The sequence below is a fragment of the Eulemur rufifrons genome, chromosome 7, assembly GCF_041146395.1.
Source record: "Eulemur rufifrons isolate Redbay chromosome 7, OSU_ERuf_1, whole genome shotgun sequence".
NCBI classification, from domain to species: Eukaryota; Metazoa; Chordata; class Mammalia; order Primates; family Lemuridae; genus Eulemur; species Eulemur rufifrons.
In genome coordinates this window covers 210,919,227-210,936,054 of record NC_090989.1, presented here as the reverse complement: position 1 = coordinate 210,936,054, position 16,828 = coordinate 210,919,227, and the positions used below count along the sequence as shown (strand labels likewise).

The 16,828-nt window shown below is 41.5% G+C and overlaps 1 protein-coding gene across 2 annotated transcripts in view; it reads right to left on the bottom strand.

Moving 5' to 3' along the window:
- Positions 1-16,828, bottom strand: part of FRMD3 (FERM domain containing 3) — a 254,155-nt gene that overhangs the window by 6,218 nt on the left and 231,109 nt on the right. The window lies entirely within an intron of this gene.

Genomic DNA, 16,828 nt, shown 5'->3' with positions numbered 1-16,828 from the left:
ACGGCTTTTTGGAATGCTTAATGTCTTTACATATGTAGGCGTCCCTGTCCCAGCCGGAGGCTCGCTATACTGGCCCCTTTAGGAAAGCAGCGAAAGTAACGTATTGTACGTGAGCAGCAGCTACTGTGCCGTGACCACCTTCATCCTCTTTTGCTATTTTCTTTGCTCCTGTGGTCACACAGATCTTCCATGCTCTTTGCTCTTGACTAACAGCATATTCTCATACACATGGCCTTTCCTCCGTGAGTCTCCTGATATTCAACACATTCTCCCTTTCTTCCACTTCCCATATTTCTCTCTTATAACAACAGGGTAAGAGAAATCCAAAGTTTCCAGACTGTAGTGTTTTACTGATGACAACTCCATTCCTCCAGTTGCTCCGACCAAGCACCTTGACCCTGATCTATTCCACACATCCTGGACCTTTTGGCGCCTTCTATGTCTCTACCTTCAAAGCACATCCGGAACCGCACTGCTTCTTACCACGTCCACTGCTACCACCATGGTCCAAGCTGCCATCCCTTCTCATCTAGATTATTGCAACAGCATCTTATCTGGTCTCCCTGCCTTGGCCCTTGCCTGTGTAAGGGCTGCTGCCCACACAGCAGCTGGAGCACCTTTGAAAACAGAAGGTGGATCACACCACTTCTCTGCTCAACATTCCCTGATGGCTTTTCATCCTCCTCAGAGTGAAAGCCAAGTCCTGGTGGGGATGTCTGAGGCCACACTCAGTGTGCCCTCCACTTCCTCTCAACCACTCTGACCTTGTTCCCCAATGACACCCTCTCCTGAGCACTCATTCCATGTCAGCCATACAGACCACCTACTATCCCTCAAACATGCCAGTCAGGTTCCCACCACAGGGCCTTTGCACTGGCTGCTCCCTCAGCTTGGAGCACTCTCCCCTTATACATGTTCACACCTTCTTCCTCTTTGAAGGTCTTGAGTCAAATGTCACCTTCTTAGTGAGGCCTTTCCTAGCCATGCTATGGAAAATTTGAGTCCTCACCCTCTGCATCCCTATTCTCTTACCTCATTTATTTCTCTTCTGAGACTTCCCGGACATAAGGAGGAAAAACAGAGCACTAGCAAAGGGTGAAGCTTCTGGGGAAGACATCATCACAGTAACTAATCCAGGGGTCACAAAGGCCAGGGCCTCCACAGGCCAAGCAGGTGTCTACTGTGCATGGATGTGAGCCAGGTGTGGGACAATGAGGAGTGGGGGTGACTGGGAAGAACTGACCACTTTGAGCTCCATCTAAAAGTTTTAAAATTCAAACTTGAAGAAAAATCTGTGCAGTCTACATAAAATGCTCCTGTGGGTCTTTTTAGGCCTACAGGCTGCCAGGAAATATAATAAATGCTACTGTAATAAAAGTTGGCTGGAGTTTTCATATTTCAAGTCACTCAAGTGTTCTCGTGCTTTGATCTCAATGACAGAAGTGTTCACTTACTTTTCTGGAAAGGAAAAGGTTGACAGGGAAATGAATGCTTTCTTCCCTTTGATAGTTTTTCTAGCTACGAGTGTTGGGTGTACTTTTCCCTCCTCTCGGCGCTCACACTGCAAGGGAACAGGCGTAGAGTAGAAAGGGACTGGGAAAGGCTGGACAAACCTGGGTTTAAATCTCAGCTCTGTCATTTACTTATAGTATGAGACTTAGTTATCAAGCAACTACAAGTTACTTAATATTCTTGGAGCTCACTTTGCTAACTTTCAAAACAAAAGTAACACCTACTTCATCAGGCTTGGGTGAGGATGAAGTGAAATTATGGTCGTGTTAAGGGCTGTCTATAGTAAAAATAGCTACAGAAATTAAATGTTACTATCTCAACAAAGAGCATCAGGCTATATTTGATCTATTATCAAACAATATCATTTTATCGGCCGGGCGCGGTGGCTCACGCCTGTAATCCTAGCACTCTGGGAGGCCGAGGTGGGCGGATCCTTTGAGCTCAGGAGTTCGAGACCAGCCTGAGCAAGAGCGAGACCCCATCTCTACTAAAAATAGAAAGAAATTATATGGACAGCTAAAAATATATATATAGAAAAAATTAGCCGGGCATGGTGGTGCATGCCTGTAGTCCCAGCTACTCGGGAGGCTGAGACAGGAGGATCACTTGAGCTCAGGAGTTTGAGGTTGCTGTGAGCTAGGCTGACGCCACGGCACTCACTCTAGCCTGGGCAACAGAGTGAGACCCTGTCTCAAAAAAAAAAAAAAAAAAAAAAAAATATCATTTTATCAACACACATAACAAGTCCACGATATAGAAAACAAAGGTAAATTTTATTATAGTTGTTTATCCATATTTTCTCAATTTTCCTTATATGTGATAAGGAAATTTATCTATACGATAGCTGCTTAAAGTTTCTTAAACACATTTACTGGTGAATTCCAACAAGAATGTCCATAGTACCAGAAATACTGAATTAGAAAGATTGTCTACACTGCTTGTTAAATTTATTTTACTTTATCCATATCTGAGAATCTTCCTGAATATATTCACAAAGCTCAATTAAGGTTGATAACTTTTTTGTTTTAGAAGTAAAATGACAATGATTGAGGTAAAGGAAATAGCTTTCAAATTTATATAATTATGTAACCCAATTAAAATTAAATAATAGCTATACAGTTTCTGACACACAGGAAACACTCAATAAATGTTAACTATTATTACCTTTTAGTACAGCAATATAATTATATGTTTTACACTGTTGTCATCATTATTTAATTTGAAGAAAGACCTTGCAAAGTGAAACAGCAATAATGGAATAGCAATAGCTGATGGAAAAGACTAGTCATTGATGAGAAGCAGGCAGAGGGCCTGCCATGTACAGTCAAGCAGGTTGCACACTGCCCACTCCCATCTGCACTGTTCACATAGATCCCAATATGAGAGCATGCCCTAAAGATATGCCAAGCATCATAACACAACCTACTTGGCAGGCTACTGATAGATGCTGTTATTAGAAGAGCTGTTCTTCATCTCATTGCTTAAGGTAAAATATAAAACCTGTTTAGTGCACAGCAAAATTAGTGGCAGGTGAAAATGGAGTGAGCAGTGCTCACATTGACATGCAGAAGCCAGCCTAGTCTCTCTGTTCACTCTGAGCATATCTGTGACAGAATCCAAATGCTGCCGCTGAGGTTTCCAGCATCTTGCATGTGTACAAAACAGCTAAAGAGCCTGGCTAATGGCCCTTGTCCAGTTTGCCCATGTGCAATGGTCTTTATGAATAAAGCAATGCAATACAGGTGTCACCAGAACAAACACCCTAAAATGAGGATACTAGTAACCCCTAACTATCTCACAAGGAAATGGAAAGGATCATAGTGTGGGGAAAAGAAAAATGTGAGAGAGCACTTTGGGGAGAATATGGTGATATCAGAACATAACAGATCATCTGCAATTCATATTTAATTACTCTCACCTCCTAAGAAAAGACTGTGGACCCTGGGTTCCTTGGGGTAACTCTAAACCCACTTGACAATGTCTTTCCCATTTGGAATCTGCTATGGTTGTTGCTGTCATCTGGCTGAAACCACACTGGCTCGCTTTGCAGGAGACATTCCTTCAGCCTTACTTCCTGCCTTACTACCTGAAGCTGGCCCTGTGAGCACGAGGCTGTTTTCCACGCCGGGAGGCTTTGGCAAACTGCATGATTGGGAACCACCATTCTGGTTCTCTCTGAGATGTCCCGAAGCACCCTGTGCTGACACCCAGCTATCAAATGCCCATTAAGCCTCCAAAACAGTGGTACAAAGACAGCAGTACCACCATTCGGCTGAGAGGAGGATGCTTTAAAAATCATAAAGCCTTTTTTAGACATCACAACGATGAAAGGAATGATTGTCATTTAGTGGGTGGGGGCCGGGGAGGCCAGACATGCTGAAGTGTGTAGGATAGGCCCACAAAATGAAGAATTGTTTTGTATCCCACACAACTTTCAAATGTCAACTGTCAGATATTAACCATGTAGATGAAACACCTATTTATAATGATCTGAATCTAGAATCTACGTCTGTTTTACATTTAAACTTAAAGCATTTGAGATATGATTTTAACATATTTTGATATTTTCAAGAATGTAACCACTGGATAAATGGAAGGAAGATTTTTGCTAAGAGTCGTCCAGCAGTCCAGAATTTCGCATCATCACCCTCGGGGATGTCTAAGGTGTCAAGTGGCCTGCGTGGCAGCACACATTCCCACCCTGCCAATGCTGGGAGAGTCCCTTGATGCCCATCTCCCCCTCATTCCAAGCATCTCACTCCTTCATTCTGCCTCCTGGTGAGTCACACTCGAGAAAAACCTCTAGAAATTCTTATTTTATTATAAATCACTTTCTCCTAATTTCTCCTTATATTGCAGTTGGAGCATGATTTTGACTTTAAGGTGAAGTGTGGGTAGACTGTATTTTCTATAAGTTGCATCTCAGGACGGCAGGGAGAACGTTACGATATTTTTGTTTTTACAGTGGGGCAGTGGATCTGACAGTGCTGACAACCCCCGCTCAAGCACACGTGAAATTGTCAGGTCTGCGCAGGCGGCACACATTTGCCGGTTACCAACCAGAACCACCTGCTTGAGGAGGGCTAAACTCTGATTGATCTACCTACGTGGACCAGCTTAGCAGTACTGGCTCTGGGAGGTGTGCTCTGCTCCTGAACTGAAGCTAAGAAAGAGGAAGGGGAAGGAAAAGTCGGGGAGGAAGATGGAACATGCCACCACTCCACTTCTGCTAAATCTGATGGAGTGGAAAGAGCAGTGGCCTGGGGTGCAGGACACCAGGTCCCCAGCTGAGCCATGCTATCTGAGCAACATTGGACGTGTCACTTCAGTTCTATGGTCTTGGACTTTATACCTGCAAAATGCAGCAGACCCTTTCCAGCTCCAGCATTCTGTGGCTCCATCTCAGGCTATGTCAAACTGTCCCACTTAAAGTTGTATGTAGAAAGAGAGGAGAAGAAAACAAGGGCACTAAGATTTTAAGTAAATTTCTATAAATATGGAAATTTATAGAATACTGTAAAGTTCATAATCATGCAATATGCAGAAAAGGAGATGAGAAAACTGAGGCTTAGGGAAGTTAAGGTAACCAAGCTAAGAAGTAACACAGCCGAGGTTTGAACCCAAGCCTGTCAGACTCCAAAGCCCATGCTTTCTCCAGACTACCATGTTGCCTGAAAAGAAGGGGACCCCAGAGCCCCAGAGAGACAGACCCTCCTTCTTAGCTAAGCAAGAAGAGCCTTCTCTGCCATCGGCCCATTCCATTCACTGAACACATCGTTATCTGCCCATCTGCCTGGAGCAGTCCCACTCTGTGCCTGTTGGGTTTGCAGCATTATTAAAATGCCCTTTTCACTCTCAAAAGTTTCACCTAATACATTTTATGATCAGTCAGTTACATGTCAGCTCTCCTGTAATTTTTATTATAACCAAGATAATAGGGGACACACACACACACCCCACTTGCTGTTGTGGAAACTAACACTTTAGGTCAGAAATTAGAAATAAAATAAACTTTAAAATTTACTATATTCAATATGTGCTATCAGTCTCAAAATGTTTTACTATTCACATTAAGCAGCAGGAATTCTTCCAAAATTTAGTAGGACAGTGTGCCATTAACCTCTCACATGATTCCTATATCTCCCCTTTCTTGGGGATAAAGTTTAATCCTTCGAGTGAAACTCCTGTATTGTAGGTTTAAAGAAAAAATCCTAAGAAGGACATTTACTTTTCCAGATGAGGGTTTTCTCTTTCAGGTGTGGACACTGCAGAATATCTGATTACTAGAAATGCTCCTGGTGCCTCTGAATATCCCTGGGAGGTGGCCCGTTCATTCTATTTACAACCTGTGAAGAGCCATCCCACAGGGATGACGCAGGAAAGTACGCACGAATGGAAACTTAAACACAGACACGTACACGTGCAAACCCACATACAGGGCAAATCCTGATGTCCCCCATTGCTACCCCCCAGCTGAAACCTGGACTGCTGCCTCCCATGCAGGCAGTCTTCTCCGGACACCCAGGGCTGGGAGCACAGGCTGCCATTCTTCCTTCTCTCCTTTCTGCATCTTCCTTCTTCCTTACAGACTAAACTCTCTTCTCCTTGTGGCCATTATCTGCTATCCTGGTGGTGCCTCTTCTCTCACTGATTGTCTTGACACCCAATGTCTTGCCATCATCTTGGGTGACTTCAGTATCTAGAAGTCATGAGGATGATTCATGCAATCCTTACCCTGGCAATTCTGCAGCCAGCTGCCCCTGCCAGCCCACTGAAATCACTTGCACAGGGTCTCCAATGTCCACCATATTGCTAAAACCAATGTCTGTGTGTTTCTGTCCTACTCATCCCTTGACCTCTGAGACTCTACACTGTCTCGGTTTTCAGGCAATAATTCTCAGCCACCTGTCTTCACAGTCTCTTCACCTCCACCTGTGGTGGCCTCAACTCCCTGCTCTTCTCACTCTGTACTCTCTGCCTGGAGTCCCAACCACACTCATGGCTCCAATACACCTCTGCAGCATTGCTCAACCTGCTACTGCAGGTCACCAGCGTCCCTTAAGGTGCTGCCAGTCTTTGAAAAGAGTGTTCTATGGTCAGAGAAGAGTGTGAAACTGTGCATGCTCTATCAAATTTTTGGATATTATCACTAAGGTTAAGAGTCCAAGCTCTGAAGTCACTTTTCCGGATTTGAATCCTGACCTTGTACTAATTGCCACAGACAAGTTATTTAATTGCTCTGTTCCGGTTTCCTCATTAGTAAAATGGGGACAATTCCAGGACATCGTGCATGGGGATGTTGTGTGAAGAGGGATACACGAATTCATGCATGTAAAGTGCCTGGCACATGGTAAGCACTCAATATTACTATTGGTACATTAAAATATCTGCGAGGTCCTGAAGAGAAGAAATCAGTTTTATTTAACTCAATATTTCCCAAACTTATTCTATGAAAGAACTTAGACTACAACTTAGTTTGGGAAACACATGTTGGCGAATCTCTGGTCCATCTCAACTCAAAACCCTCCAGTGAGCTCCAGACTTACCAGGCAATTATAGGAACATCAACCTCAATAAGTTCAAAACCAAACACATCATTTCCCACTCACGTCTTTCCCATCTCCACCACTCACTAAATAGTAAATGGCACCACCTTCTCTTAAACCAGCAATCCAAGGGTTGGCCAAGACTTCTTCTCACTCACTGCTCACACCTGTCATCAACTTCTACAAACTCTGCCACCTTATTCACTTTCAAGACTGTCCCTGACTTTCTTACCACTTCTCAACTGGATGATAGCAACGGCATCTTAAAACGACATCTGGTTTCCTTGACTTCAGCCTAGCTCCTTGTGAACTGTTTCCAGAACAATCATTTTTAAATGCCTAATTAGTTATATCAATCCTCTTTTTGAAAGGTCCCTAAAGGCTTTCAGCCTAAATATTAGACTAAACTCTTTAGCTTAGCACAAAAAGCCCTCCTCTACCCCACACACTTCCTTCATGCCCTCTATTGAGAGAGGCCCACATGTGTCATGCTATGTTCATGCCTCTGTGCTTTTGCACAGACTGCTGCCTCTTCCTGGAGTGTGCTCTGCACCCAGATGGCCCTTACGCATTCTGTAAGACCCCACGTGTCACCCCTCTGGGAAGGCTGCCCTATCCCCCACTCCTAGTCTGATACAGATGCTTCTTATCTGGTAGTTTCCATGGCTGACTCCTTGTTGTCCATTTCTCCCCAAATGATTAGTCTAAGCCAATCGTGGTAATTCCAGTCTCTTGGTTACATTTGGTTTAGAAATGGGCATATGTGCCAACTGTGAAAATAAAAATTGAAGGGGGAGAGACAGTGAGGCTGGGAAGAGGGACTTCTGACAAAAGTTTTTACTTCTAAATAATAGATCATCCTGGAATGGCACAGACTCTTTATCGTGTGACATTGTAACTGGAGGAGACAGCAGAAACTCTGGCAGCCATCCTCCGATGCTGATGGCAAGTGCTGGAGGGGAAGCCTGGCCAACTGACAAGAGCAGCGCAGAGATGAAATGAAACTAGTTCTCAACCCTGGAATCCTCCCTGACTCTGGACTTGTCTTGGATAATAAATCACCATATTATTTAAACCAGGGCTAATTAGGATTCTCCATTGTTTGCTACTGATGACATCCTAACCGACACAGCTGTCATACCACCTTGTGCATCTCTTTATCATGACCATCAGTCGTTGCACTGTGACGCAGATTTATTATGGGTTTTTCCTTCAGACTTTGATCTCCTGAAAGGTAGGAACTTGAGATATCTACTGGAGAATTGCAGAGATCACCACATACGATGACAAACATATATAATAGCAAAACATTAGAATTCCCACCAAAGTCAGGAACATGACCAAAAACTCTCACCACACATCACTATTATTCTGATGGCTCTAGATAGTGTAATATAATACGGACAAAAAGAGTAAGTGTAAACATTGGAAAGAAAGGCACAAAACTCTCACTATTTCCAGATGATAGGATTATATACATAGAAAAGTGATTAAAATAAACCAGAGAAATTAATAAGTGTTCAGTAAGATGTTCACATGCAAGATCAACATACTAAAGCAGGTGGTTTACTACATGCCAGCAAAGACAATATAAAAATATGATAATGGAAAAATCTCATTCAAAGTAGCTAAATGCACAAATTAAAATAGCCACAAAATATCCAGGAATATCTATAACAAGAAGTCTCCAAAACTTGCATGAGGACAGTGTTAACTTATAACTGAGTAACTTATAACTGAGTAAAATCTCAATAAATGAAGAAACATAATGGTGCTCCTGAATAGGAGGGCTTGATACTATATTTTGAAAATTCAGCTCTCCTCTCATTAAACTTTGATACTATTTCAATACAATACAACATATTTTCTGAAATGACAAATGGAGAAAGTGCACATGAATAATCAAAAAATTCTGGATAAGAAAAGCCGTGACTCCACCCAGACAATGGAATATTATTTAGCACAAGAAAGAAATGAGCTATTAAGACATGGAGGAAACTTAAATGCATCTTACTAAGTGAGAAAAGCCAGTCTGAAAAGGCTATACTGTATGATTCCAACTATATGTGACATTCTGGAAAAGGCAAAACTATAGAGACAGTAAAAAGATCCGTGGTTGCCAGGGATTGGAGGGAGGGAGGGATGAATAGGCAGAGCACAGAGGATTTTTAGGGCAGGGAAGCTACTCTGGATGATACTATAGTGGACACGTGTCATATATAATTGTCCAAACCAATAGAATGTATAACACCAAGGGGAACCCTAATGTAAGCTATGAACTTTGAGTAACCATGATGTGTCAGCGTAGTTCCATCAATTGTAACAAACACACCACCCTGGTGCAGGATGTTGGCAATGGTGGGGGAGTGGCTGTGCTTGTGGGGGGTGGGCAGAGGAGATAAGGGAACTCTGTACCTTCCTCTTAATTTTGCTATAAACCTAAAAACCGCTCTAAAAAAAGTAAATTATTGTTTTAAAAAAGCAATGCAGGGGGAACTTGACTTACCTGATATCAAAACTATACTAAAAATTTAGTAATGGAGCAGAAATGATATAAGACACAACTCAGAAACATAACCTTGAATGTAATGGAAATTTGTTTAAGATAAATAGTTTTGCAAAAAATTGCTTATCAATTGCAATGATCCCTACATCATGTCATGCACACATAAAAATTCCTAAGAAGTTAAAAGGTTAAACTAAAATAAATATTATATAGCACATAAAACTGGCATTTTTGTAGGCCAAAAGCAGTTGATTATCAGTGATTTCATATAGTTCAAGCTAATGTATTAATTATGAAGAAGAAAACACAGGAGACAATTTTATAATCTCGGCATGAGGAAAACTGCCATTAAAAAAGAAATAAAACCTAAAATACACAAAAATTAAGTAGTCTGCACATATAGAGGTTGTCTGTATATAAAAAGTGCCCTTGTCATAAACTTAACATTCAGAGAAAAGGTGAAAGCCAAGAACAAATTAGGAGGAAAAAAGTTAACATTTTTAAAAGACAAAGGATTAATATTCAGATTATGAAAGAATTCCTACAATCTATAAGGAAAGGATAAAAATGCAATAGAAATGAGCAAAGTAAACAAATAAGGCAATTCTCTAGAAGAAGAAATGAAAGTGGACAGCTATCATTTGAAAAGATGCTCTTCTTCACTGGTACAAAGGGATATGCATATAAAAATAACAAAATCTCATTTTTTCTTTCAGTCATTGTGTAAAATTTTGAGAAATTGATCACATCAGAGTTGGTCATTAAGTGGGGAAAGAGACATTCTCATACTCCCCTTGTCAGTGAGTATTTGTCTTTTAGAGGACAATTTGCTCATTTCCATTAAAAGTTAAAATTTGTATATCCTTCAACCCCAAAATTACACTTTTAAGAATTTATTATACAGAGGCCGGGCGCGGTGGCTCACGCCTGTAATCCTAGCACTCTGGGAGGCCGAGGCGGGTGGATTGCTCAAGGTCAGGAGTTCGAGACCAGCCTGAGCGAGACCCCGTCTCTACTAAAAATAGAAAGACATTATATGGACACCTAAAAATCTATATAGAAAAAATTAGCCGGGCATAGTGGCGCATGCCTGTAGTCCCAGCTACTCGGGAGGCTGAGGCAGTAGGATCGCTTGAGCCCAGGAGTTTGAGGTTGCTGTGAGCTAAGCTGACGCCACGGCACTCACTCTAGCCTGGGCAACAAAGTGAGACTCTGTCTCAACAAAAAAAAAAAAAAAAAAAAAAAAAGAATTTATTATACAGAAATGACTGTGTATATACTTTTATTGCAGCACCATCTGTTATAGCCCAAAATAATAAATATCAATTTCCAACAATAATTTGATAACTAAATAAATGAATTGTTGCATCTTTATATTACATAATATTATTCAGCCATTTTTAAAGGGATGCATATTAATACATATTGATGTAGAAAGTCCTTCAAGTCATATGATAAAATGAAAAAAATAAATTATAAAATCATATACCTCAAACAACCCCATTCATGAAAAAATCCTATACCCCATGTGGCAAAAGTCACAGATTGGCTATTAGAAGCATTAGGGTAAAAGAAAGCACCTATGTATTTGTGCTTTTAAAACTTTTGTACAACAAGGACACATGTATGACTTATGTCATCATACAAAGACAATTAATTTATCTCAGTTCACTCAGAAGTCAGTTCCACACTTGTGCATGAGATATGGCCAATTCCAGACATTTCCCAGGATGTATTTTGTTTTAATCAATTGGTGAAAACCACATATACATATATAACTACGGCTTCTTTCATGCTGTAAGCTCTGTTTAAATTCTTATTTCAATTTCTATTTCCCCTGAGGACCATAAAATGACATAAAATATCCTCCTTCCAATGAAAAGGAAAATGGCAGAATGTCAGTTTGATCCCAGTTCTTTAGCTGATATTTTATTTCAGTGAAGCTCTGCTTTGCAGATAAAGGGAGCTTCTTGTCACTGCAGCAAGCAGATCTGAGATCTGACCCTTGCAACAATGAAAAGAGGGGGAGCCCATTTGGTCATGCAATCTGCCTTCCCCACAACCTTCTCTCATTACGGAGCCATCTGGAGGAACACACCACCACTGCCTCCCTCCTAACTGGCTGCCCACTAGGGAGTAATTCCCCTTTACCGCAACTTTGTATCATTTTCATTGAGCAAAGGAACATGCCCTGCAGTTTCCCTTTGCACTTGCCTGCTCGCTCTCTTTCCTGCCTGTCTCTGCTCTTCTCCCTCCCTCTCTTTCCCTCTCTTCCCGTCCTTATCAAAAACCTCTGACACCAAGTTCACCCTTGGCTTCTCTCCAGAGTGACCATCGGTGAGCAGGAAGCTGGAAGCCTGCACACCACTCCAGGCGCGGGATGACACAGGGCATGGCACGTACCCGCATTCCGAGCGGTGACCTTGGAGCCGTGTCTCAGCAGACGGACAAACACGTTACTGCTGCAGTGGTTCACCATGTGCAAGTGGAGACTTCGTCGAGTCTGGATCTTGACCAAGCATTTTGCCATACTGGTTATTCCAGTCCCCCTAGGTCTCCCCTGCCTGTCACGGCCCTGGGGCAGCCTTTCCCTAACCGTCCATTCTGTTTTAAAGGACCTGGGCAGGACCCACTGAATGAATCAAATGTCAGCTTCCTAATGCGCCAACAGAAATAACTCATGTGAGATCAGCATGGGCAGGGAGGAGGGAGGGGGACGCTATTTTTAAACTCTCCACTCACCCCTCTAACAAACAATGAAATATCATGCATCACCCCATCCCCACTTTTTCTAAACCATCCAGACCAGAGGACCCCACCCAAATGTTTTACAGTTCCCTAAGAATCAAATGCCTCCAGAAGATAAGACAACAGCTGGGTAACTCAACAACAGAGAAAAAAACCCACCTAGATTTCCTTTAAAAAATATTTATTGAGACTTTATTATGTTCCAGAACAGTGCTGTTTAGTAAAAATATAATGCGAGCCACTTATTTCTTTAAAAAAGGAAAAAGAAGTATTTAAAAAGTAAAAAATATATTATTAATACAATTAATTTTAATAATGTGTTTTATTTGAAGCCAAGATATCCAAAATAGTATCTCAACATGTAACCATATAAAATCATTAATAAAATAGCTTACATTCCTTTCCGGGACTAAGTCTGAAATCGGTGTGTGTTGCACACTATGTATAGCGCACCTCAGTTCTGACCAGCCACATTTCAAGCGTTCAGTAGCTCCTTAGGGTTACTGGGCAGTTTAGCTCTTGGCAAAGTGCTGAGCTCCTCACACACACTGTCATTATCTCCATCCTCACAACAACCCTACTATTTCCTTCATCTTACAGATAGGGAAACAGCAGCTTAGAGAGAGTCATTGGCCTGAGCAAAGTCACAAAGGTAGTAAGTGGCAAAGTCATGATTTGAACCTACGCATCCAATTAGGATGGGTGACTAAAACACCAGCACCCCAGAATGACAGCTGTCAGTGTTTTCAATGCAAGAGCCAATCAACCAACATATTTTGACTCCTAGCACTTTGAAAATCTTGCACTTGTACATACATGAGGCAAAAAAAAAAAAAAAAAAATGTGCTTGCGTCCCAGTATAAGTGCTCAGGGAACCGACCCTTTTACGACACGCTAAATTTGAAAATATTTCAAGTCATTAATAACTACCCCCTCATACTCTCTTACAGTTATATTTCTTTGCTGGTACATTTTCCTCACCCTGATTTTCAGAAGAAAAATTTTTCCTCATGCAATTTCATCATGCATGCATACATTTTTACATTTTATACTTTAAATAGCTACTGCCACTAAAAGATGATTTTCTAATAAAAAATATTAATTTTATTTCCCAATGAAACAAAGGGTTACATTCAGAGCAGTCAGCTGAAATGCTGCATTGTTATGCTTCACTCTGCGACTATAAATTGATTTACCATTTCTGGAAAGAAATTTAGCAAAATATATGGAGTTTTACAGGTGTGGTAGTCTTTGACCCAGAAACTCCACCTTTAAGAATTTTTCCTGAGGAAATAATCAGAAATGATGACCAAAATTTGGGGATTAAAGATGTTCATTAGAGTATCATTTATTATAGTTAAAAACAAATTAAATCTAAATTTCTAATGGAAAATGGTTAAACACGTGATGGAATATCGTACAGATATTAAAAGTCGTGTTTAGAGGAATTTAGTGATGTCAGAAATGCTTGCAATACACTTCTAAATGAAAAAAGCATATTTATATAAGCAGTGTGACCTCAACTATGTAAAAATGCACACAGGAAAAAGAATAAGACCGACGGTAAATCCTGGAGAGAGGAAGGACACTGCCGGCCATGCACTGTGGCCTGAGGTGGGTAGACCACTTGCCGGGACGTCGCAGGGGCCCCACCCCCCTCTCCTGGGTCCACAGTCCCAGGTATGGCCCAGCAGTCCCCACTCTCACCAGGTTAGTCAATTTTCAACCTGAAGCTTGAAAGGAAGTTATCCCTAAAATTCACAAAATCTTCACCCTTTGCAATTCCCCTTATGATAGGATTCTGAGCAGACTCTCCATACAAATAACAGATGGACTGACACAGGTGGGGCCCTGGAATAGTACCTACTGGGCCTTCCTCAATACTCACAAACAGTGGTTCTTGAAGAACTACTGAAAATCTTTAGGAAGCTCAAGAACAGATCTGAAAATCACTGTTCCAGACAAATCTCTGCTTTGCAGCAACACAGATGAAGCAAAGGTCAGTGAGGCCTCACTTGCAGGGCTCAGGCCAGGGCTCCACACTGGCAGGAACCCCCTTTGGCCTGTTCCGAGGGGATGGAGATAAATCTTTCTGCTGTTGTTGTGTTAAAACAACACATGACCCGACAGCTCACTTGCAACAAACAGACCTTCCAAAACCAAAACAGAAAGCAAGTACAAAACCTGCAACAAAACCACCCCCATACTTTCCTTCCATCCTTTTCCACCAGGACATTTACCTCTCCTTTAATTCTCAAGCTTAAAATCTCACCATTGTCTCAAATACCCCCTTCCTACCTTTTCTTTTTAAATCATTATTTATTATTTTTATGATTATTATTTTAACTACAGTCTGTCACAATATTTAACATTTCATACATTTCTTATTTTTCCCCCCTCTCTTAAATTTGCTCTCACTCTCTATGCTACTTTTCAAGAGATCCTAAGTAAATTCCTTTGCTCTCTTTCTTTTGTGGACCTTCTGTTTTATTTGGAGAAAGAGCACCTAGCAGGACCAGCATTTTGTATTGTCCCAGCGATTTTTCTCTACCCTGTTGGACTCTGCCCACAGGTATGGCTGCCTTTCCAGAGGTGGAAGAAAAGTCAGCGGGGAAGCGGAGTCAACGCCAGAACTCTGCGCAATACTGCGCCAGGCGTGTTGTTCTTGTTCGGGGCGCCAGGCTCAACAGAGCAGTATCAGTAGCATGGCATTTGGACACCCTTGAATACTTTTCCTGTTTCGATTCATTTGTTCGTTTGAAGAATTGGGAATGCATGTCTGGGCAGTGACAGGAGGTCAAAGAAAACAGAGGATGTGCGAAGAGGAGAATCGATTTTCCATAATGAGATGTCAGAAGAAATCAGGCAGCAGCCAAAGAGGAGGGACAGCATTCAGTGATAAGAACTGTTCATGGGCCTGAATGCACCATCCGCTTCTGCAGTGAACTTCCTGACACGGGTTCGGGGCAAGGCAACACACTTGCCGCTCCTTGGTGGACGACTGGAAGTTACTGGATGGCCTGGAGCCCTGACACCGGACGGTGAAGTGGAGACAGTAACACCTCTCCAGATTGTCATGACAAGGGACTGAGATACGCGCATCAAGTGCCCAACGTGATGCTGGCTCCTAGGTGGTGACCGAGAACCTACTAAGTGGTTGTAGAAAGAAGGTTTAAAGCACAGACTCTGGGGCAGTCCTGGGGTTCTAATCCTGGCGGCACTGTTTATCATCTCTGAGCCTCAGTTTCCACATCTGTAAAATGAGCGTTGTAAAGGCAGTATGTAACTCCAAGGTTTTTTGGGAGCATTGATCAAGTTAATACACATAGCATGTTCAGATCAGCGCCTGGCACAGAGATTACTCAATAAATGTTAGTGATTTTTTTTTCAATACATGCTGGGTTTTTTTTGTTTTTTTTGTTTTTTTTTTTTTTTTTTTTGGTCTCTTTTAACTACTTAAGAGGAAGACAGTGAGGATTTAAGTAATCTGTATTCTGTTATTTCTGCCAACCATCTGTCTCTTTAACATGTGGTTACTAGTTACTTCTCCCCACATAGTAAAGAAGCAGTATTGCTGGTTGTTAAGAGTTTACCTGACCAGCCTGTCACCTTGAGAAAGTCATGGAAGTGTGCTAAAATCTGTAAAACAGTGACAATATTGGTGCTTACATGACTAGGTTACTTGATAAGGAGAGGTATTTTATAACGCTGTCATTATATCATCATCAATATCATGTACTTTATCAGCTGGTAACTAACGGATTTCACAGATGTAGTAGACTTGGCCATTAGTTATTATATTAGTTATAAAATAATTATGGCGATTCACTGAAATTTTAGCTAACTGCTAACCCCAAGTAGAGAGATAATAAAATATTATTATATTCATTAAATTTCCTTGTAATAAATTTAGTCTTTAAGTATCCATTATTAAAAGTCTTTGGGATTATCACATACCTCAGAGGACTGTTCTAATATTTTATTAATTTAATGAAATATAAAATATTTTAATAATATATTTGTGACAGGATGGATATATTCTTGGCAAGTAAGGAGAAACGGAGGCTTTTCCCAACACCACTGAGAGACAGGACCATAGAGCCAGGTCACCAACCATCTGTGTAATTCAATTTCCTCATTCAGAAAGTAAGGCAAGAATATCTGTCCTATCCATTTCAAAGAAATGGTCATGAGAAGCACATTAGGATAACTTACATATAAAAACTTCCGGAAACCTGTAAGATGTTTTGGCATATTGGAAACTCTTCTTACGACTTCCGTTATCAGATTGAGTGTTTCCTGCCTGTAAATTGAGAGCACTTCTCTGCAGTGCCGGGAATCCCTACGCAGTGGTAGGAGAAAGGCCAATAAAAACCCTCCGGAGAACACGGCTGCAGTCAGAGCACAATTCAAACGGTGCAGCCAGGCTCGCTCCAACACCACTGTTCTCAGTGGCTCTAAGAACCTCCTCAGAGTTAGTTCCTCGTATTTTCCTGACTCTCCAACTCATTTATAA